This window comes from Coregonus clupeaformis, unplaced genomic scaffold (assembly GCF_020615455.1).
Source record: "Coregonus clupeaformis isolate EN_2021a unplaced genomic scaffold, ASM2061545v1 scaf0531, whole genome shotgun sequence".
Classification (NCBI taxonomy): domain Eukaryota; kingdom Metazoa; phylum Chordata; class Actinopteri; order Salmoniformes; family Salmonidae; genus Coregonus; species Coregonus clupeaformis.
In genome coordinates, this window is record NW_025533986.1 from 75574 (window position 1) to 82500 (window position 6927).

Consider the following 6927-nt stretch of genomic DNA (forward strand, 5'->3'; position numbering starts at 1 on the left):
GGGTAAATCTGGGAGGTTTGACAGTTTAGAACAAACAGACATATCGATTTGTGGGATGGATCAAATCAAATTAAAATGTTATTTGTCACATGCTTCGTAAACAACAGGTGTAGACTAACAGTGAAATGCTTAATTACGGGTCCTTTTCTAACAATGCAGATTTAAAGATAAAAAAAATTTTTTTTAAACATCAAAATAGAAATAGATACAAATATAAAATATTAACAGTGATAAAGAAACAGTGAATAACAAATAACAATAATGAGTATAAATAACATGGCTATGTACAGGGAGTACCAGGATACGAGGTCATTGAGGTAAATATGTATCACAGGAGGCTGGTGGCACCTTAATTGGGGAGAACGGGCTCGTTGTAATGGCTGGAGTGGGATTAGTGGAATGGAATCAAATACATGGTTTCCAGGTGTTTGATGCCATTCCATTCATTCCGTTCCAGCCATTATTATGAGCCATTCTGCCCCCAGCAGCCTCCTGTGATATGTACATATAGGTAGGGGTAAAGTGACTAGGCAACAGGATAGATAATAGACGGTATCAGCAGCGTATGTGGAGGAGTGTGAAAGTGTGTGCGTGTGAGTGAGTGTGCGTGGCGTCAGTATGCATGTGTGCGCGTGTAATGTGTGTGTGTGGGCGTGTGTACTGTGTTGGGGTGTCAATGTCAGTATGTGGGAGTGTGTGGGTAGAGTCCAGTGTGTGTGCATAGAGTTAGTGTCTGGGAGTTAGTGCAAAAAAGGGTCCATGCAGATAGTCCAGGTAGCCATTTGATTAGCTATTTAGCAGTCTTTTTAACAGTCTTATGGCTTGGGGGTAGAAGCTGTTCAGGGTCCTGTTGGTTCCAGACTTGGTGCACTGGTACCGCTTGCCGTGCGGTAGCAGAGAGAACAGTCTATGGCTTGGGTGGCTGGAGCCTTTGACCTTTTTTGGGCAGTACTCTGACCCCGCCTGGTATAGAGGTCCTGGAATGGCAGGAAACAGGAGGTCTGCATCAGTGATGTACTGGGCAGTGCTCACCACACTCTGTAGCGCCTTGTGGTCGGGTGCCTAGCAGTTGCCATACCAGGCGGTGATGCAGCCAGTCAAGATGCTCTCAATGGTGCAGCTGTAGACCTTTTTGAGGATCTGAGGACCCATATCAAATCTTTTTCAGCTTCCTGTCGTGTCTTCACAACAGTGTGGGTTTGTGTGGACCATGTTAATTCCTTAGTGATGTGGACACCAAGGAACTTGAAGCTCTCAACCCGCTCCACTACAGCCCCATCGATGTGGATGTAGTCAACGATCAGCTCCTTTATCTTGCTGACGTTGAGTGAGAGGTTGTTGTCCTGGCACCACACTGCCAGGTCTCTGACCTCCTCCCTATAGGCTGCCTCATCCTCATCTGGGATCAGTCCTACCACCGTTGTGTCGTCAGCAAACTTGATGATGGTGTTGGAGTTGTGCCCGGCCATGCAGTCGTGGGTGATCAGGGAGTACAGGATTAACCACACAACCCTGAGGGGGCCCCCGTGTTGATGGTCAGCCTGCCCTCGCCGCCTGGGGGTAGCCCATCAGGAAGTCAAGGATCCAGTTGCAGAGGGAGGTGTTCAGCCCCAGGGTTCTGAGCTTGGTGATGAGTTTGGAGGGGACTATGGTGAGTTGTAGTCAATGAACAGCATTCTTACATAGGTATTCCTTTTGTCCAGGTGGGTGAGGTCAGTGTGAAGTGCAATAGTGATTGGGTCATCTGTGGATCTGTTGGGGCGGTATGCAAATTGGAGTGGGTCCAGGGTGTCTGGGATGATGGTGTTGATGTGAGCCATGACCAGCCTTTCAAATCATTTCATGGCTATAGATCTGAGTGCTACGGTCATTTAGGCAGGTTACCTTGGCGTTCTTGGGCACAGTGACTATGGTGATCTGCTTGAAACAAGTTGGTATTACAGACCGAGTCAGGAATAGGTTGAAAATGTCAGTGAAGAGCGTCCTGTTATTCTGTCTGGCCCCACGTCCTTGCGAATGTTAACCTGTTTAAAGGTCTTACTCACATCGGCTACGGAGAGCGAGATCACACAGTCGTCCCGAACAGCTGGTGCTCTCATGCATGGTTCAGTGCTGCTTAACTCGAGCTGAGCATTGAAAGCATTTAGGTAATCTGGTAGGCTCTCGTCGCTGGGCAGCTCACGGCTGGGTTTCCCTTTGTAACCCGTGATAGTTTGCAAGCCCTGCCACATCTGTCAATCATCCGAGCCAGCATAGTAGGATTCGATCTTAGTCCTGTATTAATGCTTTGCCTGTTTGATGGTTCGTCGGAGGGCATAGCGGGATTTCTTATAAGCGTCTGGATTAGTTTCCTGCTCCTTTAAAAAAGCGGCAGCTCTAGCCTTTAGCTCAGTGCGGATGTTGCCATGGCTTCTGGTTGGGAAACGTATGTACGGTCACTGTGGGGACGTCGTCGTCGATGCACTTATTAATGAAGCCGGTGACTGATGTGGTAAACTCCTCAATGCCATCGGATGAATCCTGAAACATATTCCCACAGATAGAACAATGAAACAGATATTTCACCGGATGTATAAATGTGAAGCATCCGCTTGGCATTTTCACTCACTGCCAAATATGGTGATGAAAGGAAGCCCAGTGGGAGAAGATGGGAGAAGATGGAACAAGATGGATTTTGGCCGACATTCTGCAAAAGTTCTCATTGGTGAAACATTTGATCTCTATACCATTTTCTGTTCCCAAAACTAGAATATTTTACAAACAGAGTGGACTGAGTTTTGTAGACTTGACCCTTTGCCAAAGTTTCCAAAAATGTTGTTGTTTAGAAGGAGTGTAAAGGTCGAATTGAGTTATTGCACACGCACACTTCACAGATTCAATAGAATCTCGCTAGCTCATGCTTGGCTCTGGCCCCCTCCTTGCTTGCTCTGCCCACTATGACTCATTTGTTCCCATTGGAAACGACAGGCTGTGGTCTATCTTGGGTTAGTTATAAACATCTTTGATATTCCAGTCTGTTCTAGCAAAACAGTCCTGTAGCTTAGCATCTGCTTCATCGGACCAATTCCGTATTGAGTGTGTCACTGGTACTTCCTTTTAGAGTTTTTGATTGTAAGCAGGAAGCAGGAGGATGGATTTATGGTCTGATTTGCCAAAATGGAGGGGAGGGAGAGCCTTATGTGTTTCTGTGTGTGGAGTAAAAGTGATCTAGAGTTTTGTCGCCTCTAGTTGCACAGCTGACATGCTGGTAAAAATGAGGTAAAACAGATTTCAGTTTCCCTGCATTAAAATCACCCGGCCACGAGAAACGCCACCTCTGGATGTGCATTTTCTTGTTTGCTTATGGCCCTACACAGCTCGTTGAGTGCGGTCTTAGTGACAGCATCAGTTTGTGGTGATAAATAGACAGCTACGAGAAATATAGATAAACTCTCTCTGTAAATAATATGGTCTGTAGCTTATCATGAGGTATTCTCAGGCCAGCAAAACTCTAGACATCCTTAACATTTCAGAACATGGCTGTTTTTACCGCAGAGACACACCCCTCCTCCCTTCATCCCACCCGTCCCACGTTTCAGGAGAAGACCCAGATGCAGACAGCGTCGAAGTAACAAAAGTTTATTACAAAAAAAAGGGGGGCAGGCAAACGACAGGTCAAGGTCAGGCAGAGGTCAGTAATCCAGATCAGAGTCCAAAAGGTACAGAATGGCAGGCAGTCTCGGGGTCAGGGCAGGCAGAGGTCAATAATACAGGGTGTGACAAGGTACAGAATGGCATGCAGGCTCAGGGTCAGGGCAGACAGAATGGTCAAAACTAGGAAAACTTGAAAACAGGAACTTGAGAAAGACAGGAGCAAGGGGAAAACGCTGGTAGGTTTGATGAAACAAAACGAACTGGCAACAGACAAACAGAGAACACAGGTATAAATACACCGGGTGATAATGGGGAAGATGGGCGACACCTGGAGGGGGTGTGGAGACAATCACAAAGACAGGTGAAACAGATCAGGGTGTGACAACCCGAGTCTGCCCTCCGTTCTCGACGACGCATAGAAAACCCAGCGAGATGTATATTATCCATGTCCTCGTTCTGTCACTTTTGGATAAGTGGTCACCTATAGTGATAGAAGACAAAAGCTTGTAAAATGTTACATAGTACAGGGAAACTACAATCGTTTCATCTTAATCAAGGACTGTATTGGTATGACAAATTAGTTATTTTAACGTTTTCATCGTTTCAAGTTTTCCTGCATATTTTATATAACTTTGTGATACTCCTGTAGCCTTCATAACATCCAACTGTTTCATTTTTCCCAGAGACAAAATGAAACAGAGATCTAACAAGCTCTCTGCCAATAAATAAATGCTGTGGCCTGCAGTCGCCTCTCAGCCCTTGACAAACCTGGACACCACCCAGAAACTGGCTCAACGTGTGGATCTGTTTCGGCACAAAATAGCCGCCGAGCCCTTTGCACCCCCAGGGGGTTCCATCTTCTATCCACACCTTAGAGCCTGAATGGAGCTCCAGTTTCCTCCTAGTCTGGTTCCAGATCTATTTGTACTGTCTTGCCAACTCTTATGCTCATTGTCCAACAAGTTCTCACAGTCTCAGGCAGAATCAGACTTTGTCCATAAATGTCAAATTTCAAAAGTTAAGTTTAGGCATGAATTCTGAGTTTAGGATTAAGGTTTGGGATTAAAACAAGACAATCAAAAAACAAGTGCACTGAGATTGAACACCTTCTACCCATCCCTCGTTCACAAACCCACTGGATGGTAACAGCGCTCACCGTTGCCCCTAGTGGCCAGTGTTGAAGTAATCTCCTGACGTCCTGCTTACCTGGACGGACGTTTAATTTCGGAAGTGACCTGGCTCTATTGTTAAGCAATTGGTGTGACAACAAGCACAGGAGTTGGCAAGACAGCACAAACAGATCTGGGACCAGGCTAGGAGAGAGGACTTAATACCATACCAGGCTAGTTTCCTCCCTCCCTCCCACCACCTTGCACAGCGCGCAGAGAGACTGGAGACCCAGCTGTGGATCAAAGCTGCTATACAAAATGCATTCCATCCAGTGAGTTAGATACATTAAGTATGCATTTCGTTTTATGAGGTTTGTGAGTGGGTCCAGGTGCTTATTGCTGGACAATGTGAGTGACTTGCACAGATACACACAGAGCTAATACACACACATGCACACACGCAAAGACTGACGTGCGCACACACACACACACACGCACGCACAGGCACACATCAACCCACACACACAGCGCTGGCACAAAGGCTGGTGTGCGAACAAAACCAGAGGCGCTTGCTTTCACCGTGAGCTGAAAGAGACTGGCATCGATGCCAACCACCTCCCAGGCTCATCTCCAGCTGCAGGTCTGCTAGCTGAGCTACCATTGCGTCCCAAAGCTGGCACCCTATTTCCTATATAGTGCACTTATTTTGACCAGGGTCGATAGGGCACTGGTCAAAAGTAGTGCACTATGTAGGGAATAGGGTGTCATTTGGGACTCAACCTGAAGGAAATGAATATGCATTGAAATGCAAACGAGAGAGAAATTACTTTCCTATATCTCTACAGCGTATTCAGACCCATTGACTTTTTCCACATTTTGTTACTTACAGCCTTATTCTAAAATCGATTAAATTGTTTTTTCCCTCAGTCTACACACAATACCACATAATGACAAAGCAAAAACAGGTTTTTAGACATTTTTGCTAATTTATTATAAACGGAAATATGACATTTACATAAGTATTCAGACCCTTTACTTTGTTGAAGCACCTTTGGCAGCGATTACAGCCTCGAGTCTTCTTGGGTATGACGCTACGAGCTTGGCACACCTGTATTTGGGGAGGTTCTCCCATTCTTCTCTGCAGATCCTCTCAAGCTCCGTCAGGTTGGATGGGGGGCTTCGATGCACAGCAATTTTCAGGTCTCTCCAGAGATGTTCGATCGGGTTCAAGTCCGGGCTCTGGCTGGGCCACTCAAGGACATTCAGATACTTGTCCCAAAACCACTCCTGCGTTGTCTTGTTTGTGTGCTTAGGGTCGTTGTCCTGTTGGAAGGTGAACCTTCGACCCAGTCTGAGGTCCTGAGTGCTCTGGAGCAGGTTTTCATCAAGGATCTCTCTGTACTTTGCTCCGTTCATCTTTCCCTCGATGCTGACTAGTCTCCCAGTCCCTGCCCCTGAAAAACATCCCCACAGCATGATGCTTCCACCACCATGCTTCACTGTAGGGATGGTGCCAGGTTTCTTCCAGACGTGACGTTTGGCATTCAGGCCAAAGAGTTCAATCTTGGTTTCATCAGCCTAGAGAATCTTGTTTCTCATGGTCTGAGAGTCTTTAGGTGCCTTTGGCAAACTCCAAGCAGGCTGTCATGTGCCTTCTACTGAGGAGTGGCTGGCTACTCCACCATAAAGGCCTGATTGGTATGAAAAATTTATGCACTCACTAAAAACTGTAGGTCGCTCTGGATAAGAGCGTCTGCTAAATGACTAAAATGTAAAAATGTAATTGGTGGAGTGCTGCAGAGATGGTTGTCCTTCTGGAAGATTCTCCCATCTCTACAGAGGAACTCTGGAGCTCTGTCAGAGTGACCATTAGGTTCTTGGTCACCTCCCTGACCAAGGCCCTTCTCCCACGATTGCTCAGTTTGGCCGGGCGGCCAGCTCTAGGAAGAATCTTGGTGGTTCCAAACTTCTTCCATTTAAGAATGATGGAGGCCAGTGTATTGTTTGGGACCTTCAATGCTGCAGCAATTTTTTGGTACCCTTCCCCAGATCTGTGCCTCGATACAATCCTGTCTCTGAGCTCTACGGACAATTCCTTCATCCTCATGGCTTGGTTTTTGCTCTGACATCCACTGTCAACTCTGGGACCTTATATAGACAGGTGTGTGCCTTTCCAAATCATGTC

At 46.5% G+C, this 6927-nt stretch overlaps 1 protein-coding gene across 1 annotated transcript in view; it reads right to left on the reverse strand.

Moving 5' to 3' along the window:
* The window catches only part of LOC121559174 (E3 ubiquitin-protein ligase Mdm2), a 37408-nt gene that overhangs the window by 20595 nt on the left and 9886 nt on the right, over nt 1-6927 (reverse strand). The gene's annotated exons all lie outside the window — the stretch shown is intronic.